This window comes from Lepidochelys olivacea (assembly GCF_965140295.1).
Source record: "Lepidochelys olivacea isolate rLepOli2 genome assembly, chromosome: 4".
In the NCBI taxonomy this organism is placed as follows: domain Eukaryota; kingdom Metazoa; phylum Chordata; order Testudines; family Cheloniidae; genus Lepidochelys; species Lepidochelys olivacea.
In genome coordinates this window covers 136511709-136533296 of record NC_140414.1, presented here as the reverse complement: position 1 = coordinate 136533296, position 21588 = coordinate 136511709, and the positions used below count along the sequence as shown (strand labels likewise).

The following is a 21588-nucleotide window of genomic DNA, read 5'->3' as shown; positions in this document are numbered from 1 at the left end:
TTGTTGCCAAGAAGTCTAATGGCATTTTGGGCTGTATAAGTAGGGGCATTGCCAGCAGATCAAGGGACGTGATAATTCCCCTCTATTTGACATTGGTGAGGCCTCATCTGGAGTACTGCGTCCAGTTTTGGGCCTCACACTACAAGAAAGATGTGGAAAAATTGGAAAGCGTCCAGCGGAGAACAACAAAAATTATTAGGGGGTTGGAGGGAACTGGGATTGTTTAGTTGGCGGAAGAGAAGAATGAGGGGGGATTTGATAGCTGCTTTCAACTACCTGAAAGGGGGTTCCAAAGAGGATGGCTCTAGACTGTTCTCAGTGGTAGCAGATGACAGAACAAGGAGTAATGGTCTCAAGTTGCAGTGGGGGAGGTTTAGGTTGGATATTAGGAAAAACTTTTTCACTAGAAGGGTGGTGAAGCACTGGAATGCATTACCTAGGGAAGTGGTGGAATCTCCTTCCTTTGAGGTTTTTAAGGTCAGGCTTGACAAAGACCTGGCTGGGATGATTTAATTGGAGATTGGTCCTTCTTTGAGCAGGGGGTTGGACTAGATGACCTCCTGAGGTCCCTTCCAACCCTGATATTCTATGATTCTATGAAAGAGGCTCTGCTGATTGGATTTAAACCCCACACAAGAAATGACTGAATGACTTTAGCTTTTCTTACTTGTGTTTAAAGGTGCAGCTGGCTTGGTTACTCATCACTAATCAGATGGCTGTTACTGCCTGTGTCCTGGAAAGCTAACTCTGGCTGCTTTACCATCTGCATCATGCAACTGTATTAGAGTTATGACATCCAGTAACAGCTACGCTACACTGACACCATCAGGTCAGATATTTCAAAGCTCCTTCCTGGCATTAAGATCAGGTCATTTACATAATTGAGCTCTCTTTGCATATTCACACGTGGCTGATGGTCCTTCACTGAGCTGCTGAACACATAAATGGTTCCATTTCCACTATATACTTTACTGAGGAGAATTTCCAGCCACACAGAAGCAAGATGATCTCGAAGACTCCCCTTCTCTGGCTGCTGCTCTTCTGGATTCAGGGTAAGAAACAGGCAAGTGTTAAAAGGGTCAATAAGGAATGAGACAAACGATAAGGAAAAACGGCCGTGGGTTATTTATTTAAATACAGTCCCATATATATTTTCTAGTTCACTTTTCCTGTTCAGTTTACAGGTGTTTCATTGTAAAGCTTTGAACAACGTTAATGTCATTTTCCATTTACTAAACTGCCAATTTTCATTCTCTCTCTCCAGGTTCCAGTGGACAGACTGATGACTCAGACTCCAGAATCTCTCTCCGTGTCTGTGGGAGAGACCGTCACTATCAAATGCAAAGCCAGCGCAAGCATTAGCAACTACATCGCTTGGTACCAACAGAAACCTGGACAGGCTCCCACCCATCTTATATATGAAACCAGCACCCGTCCCACAGGCATCCCAGACCGGTTCAGTAGCAGGGGGTCGGGGACTGACTACACATTCAGACTCAGCAGGGTTGAAGCCAGTGATGCTGGAGATTATTACTGTCTGCAATATACTAATTTTCCTCTCACGGTGATATAGACCCATACAAAAACCTCCCGGCTCTATGAAGTGTGCCGTGTAATAGACACTAGCACCATGGTCAAGTTTTCAAATGTTCTGCTAAAAGAAAAATAGGAGGATCACTCCTCCCATCCACTGAATAATTTAAAACTCTAACTCTGTATTGCTATTCCAAGATATTTGCTATGCTGTGAAGTTTGTTATAGCAAGAGCTAAGCGTCACCGGTGAAATCTCACGATCGTATTTCCAATTAGTTCCATCATTTTTAGAAATCTAACTTTCTCTCTGAATTTCCTGGGTTTGTGATGCTTGGTGTTCAGCTAATGACAACATCCCTGTAATGGATTTTATCTTAAATTACTAAAATGTACTCTCAGCCTTAGTGCCATCGTATTTGTTTTAATTTATTTATTGTATTACCATCTCACGTAGGAGCCCACAGGCATGCACCTGGATCCCATTGTGCTAGGACCCGTACAAACACAGAAAAAAAATGGTCCCCACCACAAAGAACTGACAATCTTGATGTAATTTTTGATTGGGAATTACTGTATAGATCCAGAAAAAAAAATGTCATTAGTTGGAAGTTAAGGTTGTTTTCACACAAAATCGCAGAGCATGGGAAATAATAAAGGTAATATTCACTTATTTATGCAGCACAGATCATATACAACCAAACCTACACCACATTATGTACTTTGAACCATTAATACACAGCCCCAGATACCAACATGTTCCCAGGATACACACACATTTCCAGGAACAAACTAAGCAGATCAGATGTGGGCCATCTTGGAAGGTGCCAGTAGTTTCTGGGAACAAGACAAAACGTCCCCTCATAGGCTGATTTACTGTGGATGGTTGGTTCCTGCTTGATCCCTTTCCTGAGCATTCAGTAGGTCTATGTACATGGAAGATGTAAAATCCACTGGTGTCTTGCACTCCAGAGTGCGGCCCCCTTATTGGCCTATTTGGCAAGGGGTCAAATGTTGTTGGTTTCCAGAAGCAAACAGAAGCTTTGTGGCTAAGCAACTAGAGCAGATGGGCTGGCCCTGCCTCACTCTCAAGAACCTGAGGGTGGTTGAGTCCTTGATAGATGTTGGGATCCTGCTACACTGGCCCTGACAACCCAACAAGTGCAAGTGGGGCATGTGACTATAGTCCAAAGGGGGATCTTTTCTCCATCCTGACCACACAAGATTGAGAACTGTAGAAGTTTTGACCCAAAACAGGCATAACCCCCCTCCCAAAGAACCCTTGTGTTGGGGATCCAGGACAAATCCTCTGTCTATGCTGTGCAATAATATTCTCCTCTGCAATATAAATGTCGTTTATACACTCCCAAACAGAAACTACATTAAGATGGAGTTCTGGCTGCAAGTACATGTTCGTGATTAGGGTAAAATACATTACAGGGGAATTGTACTTGTACCTAAACCAAGCATTTTAAACCTAGAAAAATCAGAGATAAATTTAAAAACATGTTATGATATGGAAATATACAAATAAGGGCACCAAAACAACCTAACTCTGCACTGTAATGATGCAGTGAAATTAACATATGATTGTGATTAAAGCACGTTAGTGTTTGAGGATCCCAGATTAGATTAGAAAGATTTTTAAAGACACATTGGAGTTTTTCATATTTTCCCCCCAAGGGCATAGTTACAGTGGTTTGGATGCCTTAACAGTATTTTTCTTACGTTAGAGTGTTTGCAATTTTTTAAAAAAAATGTAAACCTTAATTCTAAATTTCCTTGGTCTTATATGCTTGGGTCTGGATTAAGTACAACAAGCTTGTAATGTCATTACTCTTAAACTAATGACAAGTCCTGCCAATCTTAACTCCAAATGTAGTTTTTGTCTGAGATGTAGGTCTGTCTGTGTAAATTTCGTACATGAACACTAGAACAAACCCACAGACAGTGCCACTATACAACATTAGTAATGATGGGCAGATATGCAATATCAACCTTACTTCTTCACTTTGTTTTACTTAGGTTCATATGTTTTTAAGGCCAGAAGCAACTATCCTGATCATCTAGTCTGACCTAGGGAGGTGGTAGAATCTCCTTCCTTAGAGGTTTTTAAGGTCAGGCTTGACAAAGCCCTGGCTGGGATGATTTAACTGGGAATTGGTCCTGCTTCGAGCAGGGGGTTGGACTAGATGACCTTCTGGGGTCCCTTCCAACCCTGATATTCTATGATTCTATGATTCTATGACCTCCTGAATAATATTAGCTATAGAACCTAGCCGATACATTCTGCATCAAGCCCAGAACTTCTGTCTGAGCAACAACATATTATCTAGAAAGCTCTGCAGTCCTGATAGCAGAGGGCATTTACTTGTATCTCATAGCAGGAAGATCAACCAACCAGTTTGCATAATCAGAGCAGCCAAAGTGCCCTGATAAATCTGGCCCTTGATTTGCAACTGACTTCTTGGTTCTGGGGGCTGTTAGTGAGTCTGGTGCTGTGTGAAAGAGGCAGGGAGAGCCCAGTCCCTGAGTCGCAATGTCTGTGCTCTTGAAAGATTTCATGGCTGCATGCCAGCATGAGCAACAGTGCTTGAAACATTCCAGGGTGCTGCTTCCTCAACTATACTGTGCACTGATGTTGAACTACTGGGGGACCTGATCCCAGAGCACGGGGGCGGGATCTGTATGATGGTCTTTACACTTAAAGTAGCAAACTATTTATCGGGTGGCCTGGGTTCCCCAGGTAACAAATGGGGAACTGAGAAACAGCGAGATTAAGTGACCTGTCCAGGGTCACCCAGGAAGACTATGGTAGAGCCAGGAACTGAACCCAGATTTCTAAAACACCAGCCTAGTAACTTAATAACAAATCCATCCTTCCTTAATAAGGGCCCATGTGCTATCTGTACACTACACGGGTCTCCTGGTGTCTGATCAGATGATAACTCAGGGTTACAGTGATCACACAGAGGATACAAATGCTGCCCTAGCCTGAACTCCGCCCGTGGTGTAAATATTGCCTGGCCTGGCCATACTCAGTGATGAGCTGCCAAAATCTTTACGGGTTCCCTCCTCAGCCCACGAGGGGGTCGTTGCCCACCCCTGCCCCCGGGACGCCTGCCCCATCCAACCCCCTGCGTTCCTTGACAACCCCCCCCCCAGCCCCATGCACCCCCATCCCCTGTCCCCTGACTGCCCCCAGAACCGGGCAGAAGGGTCTCGTGGGCCACCATAGTGGGTGCCCACCCCACCCCTAAGAGCCAGAGATACCTGCTGGGGGGCGAGGTGGGGAGTCCTGGGGCAGCTCCCAAGAAGCATCCGGCAGGTCCCTCTGGCTCCTAGGGGCGGGGGAGCATAGCTGGGGGGGAGCAGGAGGAGTCGCCGCTCCCCCACTGATCACATCAAAAGTGGCACCTTAGGCGCTGACTCCCTGGGTGCTCCGGGGCTGGAGCACCCACGGGGACAATTTGATGGGTGCAGAGAACCCACCAGCAGCTCCCAGCCCCGCCCCTGGCCCCAGCTCACCCCCGCTCCGCCTCTTCCCTTGAACGCACCGCCCCACTCTGCTTCTCCGCGCCCCGGCTTCCCGCCGAACAGCTGATTCGCGGGAAGCCGGGGAGGGCTGAGAAGCAGGCGGCAGCTTCCCACTCAGGCCGAGGGTGGCGGAGGTGAGCTGGGGCGGGGAGCGGTTCCCCTGCGCCCCCCTCCTCCGGGTTACCTGCTGCGGCGCGGGCAGCCCTCCTCGCGCCCCCCCCCCCCGCCTGAGCTCACCTCCGCCTCCCTGGGCCTGAGCGGGAAGCCGTGGCCTGCTTCTCAGCCTGCCCCAGCTTCCCGCGCGAACAGCTGATTCACGGGAAGCCTGGGGTGGGGGGTGGAGAAGCAGAGCGGGGCTGCGCGTTCAGAGGAGGTGGAGACGGAGGCGAGGTGAGCTCGCGCCGGGGTGGGGAGGGGAGCTGCCGGTGGCTGCACCCACCAAATTTTCCCCTTGGGTGCTCCAGGGCTGGAGCACTCATGGAGTCGGCGCCTAAGGCGCCACTTTGGGCCGGTTAAATTTAGAAGCCCTTTTAGAACCGGTTGTCCCTCACGGAACAACCGGTTCTACACGGAACAACCGATTCTAAAAGGGCTTCTAAACTGAACAACCGGTTCTAGCGAACCGGTGGGAACCGGCTCCAGCCCACCACTGGCCGTAATGCCACAGTCTGAACGGCCTCACGTTTGAAAATTGGCTCCACAACATCAATCACAGCTTGGAACATGTGACTGGGGGGGCTAAGTGGGGACACAGATACGAGAAGGCAAAGAAGCGTCAGGTCGTGTAGCACCACACTCCCTGGGGAACACCGCGACATCTGCTTTGGCATGGTGTTCTCCCACTAAATTCTGTGGACAACTCTGCCATTGGCCAGTAGGTGGCAGTATTATGCCACAACGTTCCAGAGCTGCAGATTTCAGGCCAAACAGGCCAGTTGGACTCCGAAGGATTCATTGGTACAAGCTGACTAAAGAGGAAGGAGAATGAATGAGTGACTGGGCTTCCCTGAGCACCAATTTTTAAAATGTCTATAAGGCCGCACTGGGAGTCCCTTATCCCCACGGCTAAACCCTTACTGACTTGAGCAGTCCCAAAGACATACACGGGATTACCTATGAGATGAACAGTTCCCCAAGTGAGTAAAAGGCTCACGACTTGGCCCTAATTCACTACATTGTTATAGATGGGCTTGAGTTTAAACACAGGGATATTGGGAAATGAATGGACAACTGCAGCCTGCTCTGCTACCCATTGAAGAGTTTCCTTGTTAAATAATAAATCTACCAGGTAAGCCTCAGTCTGGGCACTTGAACACTAAAATAGTGAGTATCTATGAATAGTTCTTTCATGTAACCGCTGCATGAAACAGACAAGCCAAAGATTTCACATCAGCTTTCCTGGGGCTATAATCCTGGTGACTTCCAGGTTTCGACCCTTTTGCATATTCACACAAGTGCCTTTCCCCTTTCTGAGCATTTACAAATGTGTTGATTTCCACTGTGCACTCACTGACAAGCACTGCCAATCACAAGACAAGCAAGATGATCTCACAAACTCCTCTTCCCTGGATGCTATTTGATTTCTGGCTTCAAGGTAAGAAATAATACAAATGTAAGGATCATTGCATTGATGTATTAAATCTATTGTATTGTAAGTTAATTTCCACTCTTCAACTGAAACTTAAACTGTATTTCAGCGTAAATCTTTGAATAACTGTGATGCCATCATCCTGTTTACCCCATCCTATCTCTGCCTCTCTTTTTTCTATGTCCAGATTCCAATGGGCAGAAAGTGCCGATTCAACAGAATCCCTGTCAGTGTTTCCAAGAGACACAGCCATTATCAACCGCAAAGCCAGGGTGAGCACTAGCAACAACTTAGCTTGGTACCAAAAGCAACCAGGACAAGCTCCTGAACTTCTCATTCATAATCCTGTTAGCCTGGCCTCTAGGCTCCCAGCCTGCTTCAGTGGCAGTTGTGCTGACAATAGACTCACTGCTTACACTCTCACTGTCAGCCGGGTGGAAGCTGATGATGCTGGAGAATATCACTGTAGAGCTGTACAATGACTGGCCTCTCCCACTAACACAGGCCAATGCAAAAACCTCCCTGTCCTATGCAGAGTTTGCTGTGCTTGCTAGCCTGTGTAACTGCATGATCTTTTCACTGTTATCTTTGGCTTCTCTCTCCTACTACTCTCCTTTATTAATTTCCACTTGTTTCCTTTGGTCACAAAGTAGACCTAGACCTGCAAACCCTTCCCACATGCATCACATCGTTCACAGGACTTCTCCCACTGATGTCAATGGAACTGCTCACAGCAGTAAAGTTACATATGTCTGCAGGGGTTGGCAGGATCAGATCCTTAATGTGTAAACTCCTCAAGGCAGGGACTGTGTGTTCCTCTCTGGTTGTACAGCACCAAACACATCAGAGACCTGACCCTCATTGGAACCATTGGATTCCGCTGTCTGTAATACAGTAATAAATATAACAACCATGAATACACACTCCCTGTAACCCGGCCTTGTGGGACACCACTGAGAATACCAAATAGAAGCTAAACTGCTGAGAAATAAGGCAGATATACCCCCAAACTGGAGGTTATTCTCCCCCGATATACACCAAACCAGCAACAAAAGTAAACTCCTGTTTCACCACACTGGCTAACAAAAAGTCACAAAAGCAGTTTCGTTAGATATTCCAGTCCTTATATTACCATCAAAAACCACTAGATTTAAAGATGAGTGGTTCTTTAAAACCAGTTTCATCAAATAACAGGTTCTTCTGATCCCAAAGGACCAGCCACACACCCAGGTCAATATACAACTTAGATCTTACCCAAAAATTATGCTGTTGCCAATCCTTTAGTATCTAAAATCTAAAGGTTTATTTATGGATGAAAGAAAGAAAGATGAGAGTTAAAATTGGTTAAAAGAATCAAATACATACAGTAAATGCAATGTTCTTGGTTCAGGCTTATAGCAGGGATGGAATAAACTGCTGGCTTAAGTCAAGTCTCTGGTTCCTTCTAAACGACTGGAAGGTCCTCAGTCCCTTGGTTAGAATGCTCCCATTAGTATAAGTTTCTAGTCAAGAGGCTTGAGCAGGAAAGAGGCAAAATGGAGGAGTTTCCAGGGCCTTTTATAGCTTCTGCCATGAGGAGGGAAACCAATTGTTTCAAACAAAGCTCTCAGCACAGCTAGTGGAAAATTACAGATGACAAGATGGGAGTTTGGAGTCACATGGGCAAGTCACCTGTGCATGCCCAATTTCGCTTAGTCATTGCAGGAAGCCATTACCTATCCTTCAGATGGAATGTCCACTCAGTGTAGATGGGCATCTCCCATGGTTCATTGTGAGTTAAGTGTCCCTTGATGAGCCACTCACTTTGAATAGGTTGCAGAGTAGCAGCCATGTTAGTCTGTATTCGTAAAAAGAAAAGGAGTACTTGTGGCACCTTAGAGACTAACCAATTTATCTGAGCATAAGCTTTCGTGAGCTACAGATCACTTCATGGTATTTTCCACTGAATGCATCTGATGAAGTGAGCTGTAGCTCACGAAAGCTTATGCTCTAATAAATTGGTTAGTCTCTAAGGTGCCACAAGTACTCCTTTTCTTTTTACTTTGAATAGTTGCTCCAAGATGTGCTGGCTAACTACCTTGTGGGCGTTACCCTGGGAGCAAACGTTTGAAATCCAGGTATAGAGCCAATACTCATAACTTCAAATACAAAAATGATACATACATACAAATAGCATAATCATAATCAGCAAATCATAACCTTTCCATAGACATCTTACATACTACGTTTTATACAAGATTTGTTGCAAATATATAACAGCAGTTGCAACAATGATCTATATGGTCATATTTTAATCAGATAACGTCACACTCCCTTCCAGAGCTGGCCATCTCTATCTCTGGTGCAGGGGGTGGAGATCATGTCTCACAGTCACTTCTGGGGAGGTTAGCAGTGCTAGCTCCAGACATCCCTTGGGTTTGTGTGGGAGCAAGGACTGCAACTGTATCCAGCCCTGCATGGGAGGGCTCCTAGCACACCCCCATGGAGGCACCACCAACAATCTGTCCCAAAGGAAGGTCCTTAGAGTCATAAGAATTTGGATAGGTCATCAGCCCAACTATCTGCTGGGACAAGGACAATGGGGAGAATCCATGAATATTTTCATGGGAGGGGAGGAGAGTAATTTAAGAGTAAATTGAGATAAAGGCTCTGAAAACTGCTGTTAAAATACCTGGGAGATTTTAACTGCTTAGATACCCAAGGCCACAAACAACATTCCTGGTGCCCTCTCCACAGATCACTTTCTGTTTTTCCATTCATAAAACCATCAGTGCTGCAACTTGACCTCATACGTTGCTATCACCAGGTTACAGAGACCAACAGTGCACAAGAGTAACAGGAAATACCTTGCAACTAAAATGCAGTACATTTATATCAACTGATTATTTGCATAGTCACTCAGGAGGGACGTCGCCTAGCTGGGCTGTTGAGTATTTATAACTGGTCCCATTTGCACTGCCTGGTGAGCTGTTCAGCATTCCCCACGGAGACCTGGCAAGATGCTCTCGCAGGCCCAGCTTCTCTGGATACTAGTGCTTTGGATTCAGGGTGAGCATTATATGAACAGGGAACAGACTTCAGAGGCAATAAAGTGCTAGCTAGGTTTAAAACAATACTGCAGTACTTATTGTGCAAACTAGTGTTAAATAAATTCTTAAATGAAAAATGCATTTAAATATCCAGCTTTAATTACTTTTCACAATGTGCCATGATTGCAAGTATTCTCTTTCCATATCTAGACTCCTATGGCCAAATTGTTTTGACTCAGACTCCAGAATCCCTATCAGTGTCCCCTGGACAGAGAGTCACCATCAACTGCAAAGCCAGTACCGGCATTAGCAACTACTTAGGCTGGTACCAACAGAAATCGGGACAACCTCCTAAGCTTCTTATCTACGATTCTACTAACCGTGTCTCTGGGATCCCAGCCCGGTTCAGCGGCAGTGGGTCTGGGACTGATTTCACTCTCACAATCAGCAGCGTTGAAGCTGAAGATGCTGGAGATTATTACTGTCAGCAACGCCAAAGCTTCCCTCTCACAGTGATACAGACCAGTACAAAAACCTCCCTGTAAAAAGAGAGAGATCGCTGCTTACTGCTTCTCACAGCTGCCACCCGGAGGGCGAATTTTATCAATGAATCCAAATGAGAAACAAAGTCACTCAAAATGCACTTGACATTTTATACAACATCTAAAATCCCAAAGTCATCAACACACACACACAGGAATCCGTTGCCCCTCTACTGAACTCCAGCTCCACTAGGGTGGAGCAGCAGTACAGGTAGGGTGGTACGGTACGCTGTAGCAGCAAGATATTTATAGCGGGTATGGCGTACCGGAAAGAGGAGGAGCAGAAGGTGGGGCTGCTGGGCGACCCCACGCCCACAACTCCTCTGGCGCAGCGGTACGGCCCGCCGCCCTTCCACGCAGGGTCTCCTCTGGTCCGTACAGCAGCCAGCCCCGCCAGAGGGCTCGCCCGGGAACCCAGGGGGAAAAAGAGCAGAACCCCCCCCCCATCTCTGAGGGGCAGGGCTGGGGATGGCATAGCCGCCACGCCAGAAAAGCTGCAGGTGTGAGGCCGCCCGGAGGCCCAACGTTCTGCTCCTTTCCCTGCTGCGGTTCCCAGGAGAGCCCTGAACTGGAGCAGAACGTGGGGCCACTGGGCAGTCTCGCGCCCGCAGCTCCTCTGGCGCGGCTGCTGTACCACCCCCAGCCCTGCCCCCCAGAGATAGAGGACAGGGCTGGGGGCAGTACAGCAGATAGAGGAGACACTGCGTGGAAGGGCTGGGGTGGGTACAGCAGCTATGCCCGGAGGAGGACAGACAGAGCCTTCCCCACCCCCCTGAGGTAAGGTGGGTGGATCATGGGGAGGGGACGCGGAGAGCGTGGGGGCCCTCGGCTGAAGGCATGGCAGGGCTGGGGGGAACGTACCGGTAAGAAATGGATTCCACTTGCACCACTGCAATTCAACCTGGATGGTTTTATCCCATTAGATCTACAGGGAGCATTTTCAGTAGGCAGGACTTAAACCCCAGCACTGAGGCCAATATTAATCCCTGCTATTGCAAAACTTGCTGTGGGTTGTTTGGGGACCTGGAGTGGTTGTTGCTTTAGTGCTATTGGGGCATTTTGTGCATCAGATGAGGTACACCCTGTGTTGTGATAGGCCCAGATCGCAGGGGTATGGTTCAGGCCCTTTCAATTAAGCCATCAAATCAAAAATGAATGTTTGAAAGTCAATTTACATAAGCTTTGCACGTTTCACAAAGAAACAAACATTTTCTCCCTGCGCCACGGAGCTCTTTGAGAACAGCACTGGCTGGGACTTCGTGGGGATCACTCCAGAGCTGCCTCCTAGGCTCATTGTCTCTGGGTCCTTGGTTTTTCCATTCCAGGTAAGAAATAAAAGCCAACCCAGGCTTGGAGGCAATATCGCATCAGGGAAAAGAATCTAAAAAGATGAGAAATAGACTATCACAGTACTTTATGAATTACACCTTAATACGTTCTTAACCTAGAAGGGACTGTCCGCACAGTCCTGAGCTTTACATAACTGTTCTAATAGGTCAGGTCTGTATGGCTGTTCTGTAGGTGTCACAGCTGGGTGTCAAACTATCTCCCTTTTACTGACTTCATGGCAAATCCAAACAGGAAGGATCTCAGGTCTTTGACTGATTCTGCAACTGAAAACTGAGAGCGAGTGTGACAAGCTCTCAAACGGCATCACTGCTCAACCGGAACAAGGGCAAAGTAAAGTCCTACTGCAGCCTGGCCTGCTTGGTGTGTAGATACAGGTGAGCTGTTTGTAAGAAACTCTAATACCCTTCTTATTGCTGGGCCAAATCCTCCGCTCCTTCCTTACCCTGCATTTATGTGTCAATACAGCTGTCATACTCATAGACTCAAAGACTTTAAGACCAGAAGGGACCACCAGATCATCCAGTTTGATCGCCTGTATATCACAGGCCACCAATCCCACCTAGTACCCGCACACTTAACCCAACAACAAAAATTAGACCAAAGTATTACAGCCCAGTAGTACGTAAGACATAATATGTTTCCTATTGCTGGGCCAAATCCTTGGGTCCTTCCTTACCCTGAGAACATAAGAACAGCCTTACTGGGTCAGACCAATGGTCCATCTAGGCCAATGTCCTGTCTTCTGACAGTGGCCAATGCCAGGTGATTCAGATGGAATGAACAGAACAGGCAAACATCGAGTGGTCCATCCCCTGTTGTTCACTCCCAGCTTCTGGCAGTCATAGGCAACAGAAACTCAGAGCATGGGGTTGCATCGCTGACCATCTTGGCTAAAAGCCATTGATGGGCCTGTCTTTCATGAACTTATCTAATTCTTTTTCGAACCCAGTTATACTTTTGGCCTGCACAACATCCCCTGGCAATAAGAAAAGGAGGACTTGTGGCACCTTAGAGACTAACAAATGTATCTGAGTATAAGCTTTCGTGAGGGACAGCTCACTTCATCGGATGCATTCAGTGGAAAATACTGGCAAGGAGTTCCACAAGTTGCCTGTGCCATGTGTGAAGAAATACTTCCTTTTTTTGTTTTAAACTTAGAACTATTATTTTCATTGGGTCACCCCTGGTTCATGTGTTATGTTTTGGCGTAGATAACACTTCCTTATTAACTTTCTCAACACCGTTCATGATTTTATAGACCTCTATCATATCCCCTTTTAGTCCTCTCTTCTCCAAACTGAAAAGTCCCAGTCTTTTTAATCTCACCAAATATAAGAGCTGTTCCAGACCCCTCATCATTTTTGTTGCTCTTCTCTGTACCTTTTCCAGTTCTAATATATATGTTTTGAGATAGGGCAACCAAAACTGCACACAGTATTTAAGCTGTGGGCAAATCGTAGCTTTATATAGTGGCATTATGATATTTTCTGTCTTATTATCTATCCTTTTCCCAATGGTTGCTAATATTTTGTTCGCTTTTTTGACTGCTGCTGCACATTGAGTGGCTGTTTTCAGAGAACTGTCCACAATGACTCCAAAATCTCTTTCTTGAGTAGCAGCAGCTAATATAGATCCCACCATTTTGTACGTACAGTTGGGATTATGTTTTCCAATGTGCGCGGGAGAAGGGTGGAATGTTGGGTTTGCCACAGGACTGCTGTCCAGCCTGCTGAGCCGTTAGAGCTGCCCAGCGCTTCTGTTCCTGGAGCTCCGGTGTTACCAGCACAAGCAGAGGATGCGGCCTGCTAGTGTTATTCGTAAAGACAGGCCAGACCAGACGTGGTTTGGTGACAAAGGCACTCAGCCAGGTTTATTGCCCTCACGGCACAGTGCTAGCATCCCGTAGGAGCTACTAACATGAGTGCCCAGTGGCAAGGACCGGCCCAGTGAGCAGAGGGAATTTCTGCTGTCCCCTCAGCCACACTAAGGGTTAAGGCGAGGTACTCGGACATTTATAGACCGAGACAAACAACCTATGGACCACCTTACGTGTCTCATGACACCTGCTTGTTACCTCCCCTTGTACCATGGTCCTGATGTCTAAGCCAAAACATCCCTATTCGTCACTTCTGTCAACCCCTCTTATCCTGCACTAGGTTGGAGTGTGCCTGAGTTCGCCTTCTGGAACGTGGTTACATACATACCCGGTGCCTGGTACTTCTTAAGAGTCCCTGTGTTTTAGCCCCGCTAGCAGTACCCTTGCCAATTTCCTGTCCTGGACAGTGAACTTGTAAGCATCTGTTTTAATACATGGCCTTACTTTGGTTCACAGCTTAGCCTGGTTTTGCTGACTGTGGTTCAGGCCGCAAGTCTTGCACCAGGCCCCGTGCTCCAGGCTCTCTCTACCTCTACTACATGCATTACTTTGCATTTATCAACACTGAATTTCACCTGCCATCTCGTTGCCTAGACACCCAGTTTTGTGAGATCCCTCCGCAATCTGTACAGATTCTTGGTGGGCACCACGATTTACCTCTCTCCATTCTGAACTCTGACCATTTATTCCTACTCTTTGTTTCCCGTCCTTTAACCCTTTACTGACCCATGAGCAGACGGTCCCTCTTATCCTATGACTGCTGACTTTGCATAAGAGTCTTTGGTGAGGGACCTTGTCAAAGGCTTTCTGAAAGTCAAAATATACAATTATCATTGGATCCACATGTTAGTTGACCCCTTCAGAGAATTATAATAGATTGGTGAGGTATGATTTCCCTTGACAAAAGTTGTGTTAACTCTTCCCCAACAAATCGTGTTCATCTGTGTTTCTTCTTTACTGTAGTTTCTACCAATTTGCCTGGTAATGAAGTTAGGCTTACCAGCCTGTAATTGCCAGGATCACTTTTTTTAAAAATTGGTGATACCTTAGCTAACCTCCAGTCTTGTGATACAGAAGCTGATTTAAGTGACAGGCCACATACCACAGTTAGTAGTTCTGCAATTTCATATTTGAGTTTCTTCAGAACTCTTGGGTGAATACCATCTGATCCTGGTGACTTACAACAGTTTAATTTATAAATTTGTTCCAAAACCTCCTCTACTGACATCTCAATCTGGGACAGTTCCTCAGATTTCTCAACTAAAAAGAATGGCTCAGGTGTAGGAATCTCCCTCACATCCTCTGCAGTGAAAGCTGATGCAAAGAATTCATTTAGCTTCTCCAGCATGGCCTTATCTTCCTCGAGTGCTCCTTTAGCACCTTGATCATCCATGGCCCCACTGATTGTTTGACAGGCTTCCTGCTTCTAATGTACTTTAAAAAAAAATTACTGTTAGTTTTTGAATCTATCTTCACATTTAAAAAAGCTAGTCACATTACTCATGGGAAAAATTATGTATTGCAAATTTGGAGTAAAATTTTCCCAGGCACAAAGCAGATTAATTAGCATTTTGACGCTTTTATGAAGCTTGAGTGGTTCACTGACCTTATTCTGGCTCCCTGCTCAGGGTGAATTTCACCCAGAAACATTTTTTATTTGTTTGTTGCTCTGCTGGTTTATTGTGTTATTTGTGTTTCTGAGTCCTTTCCAAGTGGATCCTGCAAACTAGTTTTAGCCTATGGATTATATATAAGCTTTTCCCCTGGACTAATTGTTCTTCATCGTGAATGAGTGGTCACATGAGTCATGTGTTATTTTCTCTGCTCTCTGTATGGATGGCTGTATCCTTGGGGCTGCTGACCTGACCCCATTATTCATTTTTATTTATAATTCACCAAAAAAAATTTTTTATTTCACCTGCCACAGCCACAGAATTGTCACTATAGTGCCACAGAATCCAGCGATCTGCCCCAGGATTCAGGTCAAGCTTGCGTCGGAATACACAGGGCTCCAGGCAGCTGGCTCAAAGAGCAGAAAATGAGACCTGTTTATTCAAACTGACTTTTTAATTGTAAACGTCACTTTCCTTAAAGAATCTTTTCAAGCCTGTTTCCTTTTATATTCAGTGAGAAGAGCCTCCACATCCCCACTATGGAGCCTGAACACAGTCCTCAATTAGGGCCAGATTCTGACAGCCTGACTCACATTGAGTAGTGCGCTACTCTTTGAACAGCCCCAATGATTTCAATAGGACTGTTTGAGGAATCTGGACTTGTAAAGGTAATATCACAGACATCAGTGCTTTCAGGCATCCAAATCCAGCTACTCCCAGACACATGCCAGGGACGTTTGCATAGCTATGTTTATTTTGCATATCCATGCATGAGTGGCATTTCCCTGTAGCTCAGAGGAGTTATAACGGCTCCATGTCACAGATCATGGTGCATTGAGCAGCACTTGTCAGTCCAGAGTTCTCAAGATGAGGTCACACACTCTGCTCATCTTGGTGCTAATTTTCTTTATGAAGGGTAAGTGCATTAGATTAGAATTGTAAAAAAGTGTATAAAGAGATGGACAATAAGCTACAGCGTATCATCAGAACATAGGTAAGGAATGACTTGTCAAATAGATGCCGATCCTTATGTATATGCTTCCGTATGCTCCGTCTACATAAAGAACGGAAATGAAATAGTTTCACATTAAATAAAATCCTGGTTGATAACAATGCTATGACAATTTAAATCCTTATACGATCAGGTACAGCTACAGACACACCTGGATTTATGCTTTGATTTCACATACAGATGCCAGTGGAGACATTGAAATGACCCAGACTCCAGAATCCCTGTTGGTATCTCCAGGAGACAGAGTCACCATCAACTGCAAAGCCAGTTCCAACATCGGCAGTGAGATAGACTGGTACCAACAGAAATCAGGAGAAGCTCCTAAGCTCCTTATCTATTATGGTTCCTCCCGTCCCTCCGGGATCCCAGATCGGTTCAGTGGCAGTGGGTCTGGCACTGACTTCACTTTGACAATCACCAGTTTTCAAACTGATGATGCTGGCAGTTATTATTGTCAACAGGACTATGGCTTCCCTCTCACACAGTGATTCAGGCCAGTACAAAAACCTTCCTCAGTGATGGTTCATTACGTCTATTGAAACTCTGTTTCAGTTACTCTGTCAGAGTTTTTCCAGGTTTCACAGCCCATCATTGCAGAACAATATTAAACACACTGACTTATACCTAAATTATTACACAATATAGTAATTTCTCCACAGAGTTCAGATAGATCAGGTTAGAAAGCACCTCAGTAAACCAGGAGACCCCAGGTTGGAGGCTGTGGAAACATTCTACATTTTGTTCCATTTATAGTAAAAAAAAAAACCAGCAGAAGTTGGCCTCATGGATAACTTAGAAACTTCTGCAGAAGTGTGGAAACTGTTAACCACTGAGCTGACTTCCTTCAGAGCTTGGAAGTGTAGTCTTGCCGCACCCAAAAATAAATGACAAAAACGAAGACAGCAGGTCCCCTGCTCTCTACCTAATCTCTCTGTCCATCCTTCCAGCCACCCATCCATCCATCCTTCTGAATGCTTTCTGTCGCACCCACTGCAGCAGTATTTAAGCATGTACTAGTCTACCTACCCCTTCAAAGCTCTGGAAGGTAAGAGGAAAAAATGTCCAAAATACTTGATCATTTATAGGCGGTCTCTAACATGGGCTTAGAAAATCCTGCAGTGTTTAGCAATGCTAGTCTGGGATCAATTCTTCTAGTTGACAATGGAATTTTGTGACCCCCATAGGTCCCTGGGGAGATGCAGGTAACCCCTGAAGGTTCGGAAGTGGAGAATGGAGTCTTTGGCTGTTGTTTGTGTTTCTGATTTCTATTTATTTCAACAGTTTTTAAAACAAAATATTTATCACCCAAACTCCACCTGACACCCCACCCCCACCCCAGAACTCAAGGAATCCTGCCCTGCTCTTGTCAGGCATACTACATGGGAGAGAAGTACCTTCCTTCTCCTTCTGCCATGATGGTCCAGCTGTTAGAGCACTGGTCTAGGCTGCAGAGGACGTGGAGTCAATTCCCCGCTCTGCCATGGACTTCCTGTGTGACCTTGTAAAATGGGGGTGATAAGAACGCCTCCCTACCGCATAGGGTGTTGTAAGGATAAACACACTAGAGATTGTGAAGCTCTTTGAGATCTATTGGTGAAAAAGACTGTATAAGAAATAGGCATCATTATTATAGCTTATCCATAGGAAACAGAGCAAGATTTGGCCCATGGCTCAATCACTCAAGGCTGGAATTGCACAGGAAGGCAACTAATTAGCAAAAAAAAAAAAAAAACCACATGCAAGCCTTCCACAGCAACATTATCTGGTTATTACAACTACAAATTAAATGCCAATGGGAATTCATTTTCACAGGCAATCTTATCTGAGAATCACTACATCTTTATGAATTACAGGTCTGATCCAAAGCCCATTAAAGTCAGTGAAAGATTCCCAGACTTCACCAGGCTTTGGATCAGGCCCTTAAGTCTTAGCTCCAGCATTCCTTCACAGCTGCTTGGTAAGGAGGTGGCTCATCCGAAGTCATTTGGGGTAGGAGACACGAGGAGAACAATGTGGCTGACTCAAGGAGTGGGTGCAGGACATTTGGCTGCACACAGAGAGCTGGGATTTTTGTGACACGTTTTTGTGCCATTCAGTTACATTAGCATCATCGTCCCCTCCCTGCCCCCCGCCCCCACACACACCCTCCTTTGCGCCGTCTGCCGGTGCTTCCCGGACACATGATCCTCTTTTCAAAAGCAGCCACAGGGGTCCATCACTGTTGAGTGCCTCCCCTCTAGAGTTTGCCCTGCACAGACAGAATACGTCCACTCAGCCACTACAGCTCTACGTCTCCTCCTTTAGGGCACAGAGGAGCTCACTGAGGGTGTCAGGGAGATCGAACCTCCCCTCAGGCTACACAGTGGCAGCAAATCGGCTCTGTGGTCTCTACTCCAGCCACAGGACAGGGGCAAGTTCTGTGGTCCGAGCATCCTCACTCCATGAAGGGCAACAACTGGTGGATCAGTGAATTGGCAGATCTACTCCCCCTTCCCCCGCCCCCATCCATCCACCAATAACCAGTCACCTGGAAGGGATGAGGAGGGAATGACACATGAGGGGGAGAGATCTGTTCCACTGTAGAGGATGGAATAAAGGGCCTCCCCAGCATAGACTCCGCCTCAGATCTCCTGCAGGAGCAATGCAGCTGCAAAGCACCACCTACAGATGATGGCTGTGTAACAGGGCTCCGTATGAAATGTGACACGTTCTTAAATCACCGTACACTTGTGTATTACATGCATTAATCTGCACAATCCAACTAACGGAGCTGACCATCCCCCCGTGACAGCAGATGGCAGCACAGGTACGTACCACCCTGAACACCCTGCAGACACTGGACTTCTGAGTCCGGGCAGTACTTTGTAATAAGGGACGGCAAGAAAAACAACGGAACACCTGAAATGATGCAAACAAACTAGTTCTCCATTTCTAGAGCCTGAGGCAAGATGCTTTGCATATTCACGTCTGCCTGATATTTTCCTGCTGCTCTGAGCAGTTGTATATGGAGTCCCTTTTTACAGTCTTTAGGGTTTATGGATCAGCACCGGTCAATCAGGCCATATTAACATGATCTCACAGGCTCAGCTCATCTGGCTGCTAATGCTCTGGATCCAGGGTAAGATTCTATTTGAGATGACACAGGACTGTTGGGATAATGGGAGACTGAGCTCTGGAAACCTCTCTCACATGTATATGTAGACACATTCTTGCTCAGTCTCAGCATTCTTTGGGGTTTTTTTTAGTGCACTCATTTTTCGTAATCTTGGAGTTAAATGAGAGAAAAGGATGAACTATGTTACACAACTAAAGTGAAAACATGAATTTTCTCACTCATGTATTATGTTAATTTACATTCTCCTTGCAATTTAGACTCCAATGGGCAGATCATGCTGACTCAGACTCCAGAATTCCTGGCAGTGTCTCCAGAAGACAGAGTCACCATCCGCTGCAAAGCCAGTTCCAGCACTGGTAACTACGTAGCCTGCTGGCTGGTTCCAACAAAAATCACGACAAGCTCCTAAGCTTCTTATCAATGCTGCTACCTCCCTGCAAACTGGGGTCCCATAGCCCAATGTCTGCAGTACCACAGTTACCTCCTATCCTAAGGAGCAAAGACCATAACTATGGGACGGGGGACTGTGTCCTGGAGAGCAGCGACTGAAAAGGGACGTGAGCTCTCAGTGCGGTGCGGTGCTGTGGGGAAAAGGGCTAATCCTCACCATCAGTGGGTGTAGAAGTGGCTATGCTGATCACACTCTCACAATCAGCGCCATTCAAGCTGAAGATGCCAACATTATTACAGCACCCCATCCTCTCCCCTGCCCCCAGTGATGCAGAACAGCAAAAAAACCTCCTGGCTCTGTTAGCTCCAGTTCTCACACTCTATTGTAACAGACACTTCCGGTGGATCATCCCTGCATCCTGGAGGCTCTGCATAGCAACCAGTGGGCTGTGAAAACCATCCAGACACAGCACCTTCAACACCTTCTTTAAAGTAGAGCTTGGAATGAATCATGGCCAGGAACCTGGACAATCCTGAGTCTTGGCTGCTCATGGTCTGGAGAACTGAATCTGAGCCAGGTCAGCTAGGCGTCGATTACTGCCTCAGGGCTGCTTCTTGGGTCTATGTGGCCAAGGCTTGGCATAGCCATTGGTGCATGAGGCCAAGAAGAGTTGTCCATTGTCATCCACCTTCTCCAACCCAGCAACTCCTCCCCTCTCCAACCTTAGAGAATTTTGGGGCTCAGTTCTCTCTGATGAGTGCTGGGTGCACTTTTCCACCTGCCTCCAATTACAACTGAACCAGGAGGCAGCTGGCAGCAGGTAGCAACGCATCCACTGGAATCCAGCAGGGACAGGTGAGGGCAAAGACGCTTAAGGCAGGGAGGGATGGAGGAAGACAGAGGTGGAATGGAATAGGAAGGGTTGGGGCAAAGAGATTGGAAGAGTTTAGAGGATAATCTGGAGGAGGGAGGTTTTGGGTGATGGGAGAAAGGAAATCCAAACCCCTGCTGCCTGTGATATAAACTTGCCCGTGTATCTGATCCCAAACTACAAGGTAAAGGCATCAATGACCCTCACAATTACCCATCACTGCCAACCAATTCATGTACAATAGATACAACAAAATATAGAAAGTACAGGGCCACGTAACTCCATGTTATAGCTGTAATGACCATTTCATGGAAAAGATGCAATACCCTGCTGCAGAGTAACAACGCCCAGCTCCCCAGGGAGCACAGCTGCTCACGAACGATCTGGTCGAATGCGTCCATGGAACTCATGCCCTGTTTGTGTGGAATGACACAAAATTGCTCTCTCAGAGTCCTGCACTGTATTAGCTGTGCAAATTGTGAGCAGATTTTCATAACCATCCTTGAATGCTGCATTGTCAACCATCAACAAGTCAGGGCCCAACATATAATGAGATTTCCTTTATAAACAATAACTGTTGGCTGCTTTTATTTCCCTTCAGGATTTCACATTTTCAGACTTTTCTCCACAACCATGTGGAATAGAAACTTACTTTAAAAAAAAATTGAAAACTGAGATTCTCACCTGATCACATGACTCCAGGAGTTGGAGCTTTACGAAAAACACCAGATATCACAACATTTGCTCATCTCACAATCTTGTATGAAGGCCAACAGCATTATTAGCCTCCCCTCAGTGGACAGGGAGGGTTAGGCTCATGCACACCTTCTGCACTATTTAGCACCATCCACCTGGGGATCTCTAAGCACTTTACAAACACTAATCAGTAATATCTCGGTATGACAAGTGAGCAACACCTTTCCCATTTTACAGACAGGGAATATACAGCACAGGGAGATTTAGGGCCCGATTCCTTGGCCATTGACATCAGTGGGAGTTTGCCTTTGATGTCAATGGGAGCAAGATGGAGCACATATATGGTCAGATCTTGCTGCCCTTACTCTTGTAGATGATCCCATTGATTTCAATGGGAACTCAGAGCACTCAGTACTTTACAGAATTGGGCCCACAAT

General features: G+C 46.2%; 1 long non-coding RNA gene across 2 annotated transcripts in view; it reads right to left on the bottom strand.

Annotated features, from left to right (window-relative positions):
• LOC311519693 overlaps nt 1-21588 on the bottom strand; it is a 386032-nt gene that overhangs the window by 165968 nt on the left and 198476 nt on the right. The window contains exon 1 of one of the 2 annotated variants that reach the window (XR_014711350.1): nt 10066-10200. The exons of the other annotated variant lie outside the window; for it this stretch is intronic. This is a non-coding gene — a long non-coding RNA (uncharacterized lncRNA). Of the gene's footprint in view, nt 1-10065; nt 10201-21588 lie in introns of those variants that run through there. 2 annotated transcript variants of the gene reach the window in all.